The 475-nt window shown below is 40.0% G+C and overlaps 1 protein-coding gene across 4 annotated transcripts in view; it reads right to left on the bottom strand.

Moving 5' to 3' along the window:
• LOC106881844 (membrane-associated protein Hem) overlaps positions 1-475 on the bottom strand; it is a 60586-nt gene that overhangs the window by 32220 nt on the left and 27891 nt on the right. The window lies entirely within an intron of this gene.

Genomic DNA, 475 nt, shown 5'->3' with positions numbered 1-475 from the left:
ACCACCACACACATGCACCCTTCCAAAGTCATGTAACAATTTATTCTACACCACAACAATGGACAGCTTATCCCAGGACAAAATCTGAACAGATTATCTGCCAACTTTTGATAAAATAAACATATCTTTCCAGTCTGTCCAGCTTTTAAGTTCTAAACAGGATAATGTTTGCACTCTCGAAAATGAATATATTCTTTTTAGATTTAACAATCTTATACCACATCATCATCATCATCATCATCATCGTTTAACGTCCGCTTTCCATGCTAGCATGGGTTGGACGATTTGACTGAGGACTGGTGAAACCGGATGGCAACACCAGGCTCCAGTCTGATTTGGCAGAGTTTCTACAGCTGGATGCCCTTCCTAACGCCAACCACTCAGAGAGTGTAGTGGGTGCTTTTACGTGTCACCCGCACGAAGTGTCACCCGCAATATATATATATATATATATATATCACCCACAATATATATA

Source organism: Octopus bimaculoides, chromosome 11 (assembly GCF_001194135.2).
Source record: "Octopus bimaculoides isolate UCB-OBI-ISO-001 chromosome 11, ASM119413v2, whole genome shotgun sequence".
NCBI lineage: Eukaryota > Metazoa > Mollusca > Cephalopoda > Octopoda > Octopodidae > Octopus > Octopus bimaculoides.
The sequence above is the reverse complement of the archived record's forward strand: the minus strand, read 5'-3'. Positions and strand labels throughout refer to the sequence as shown.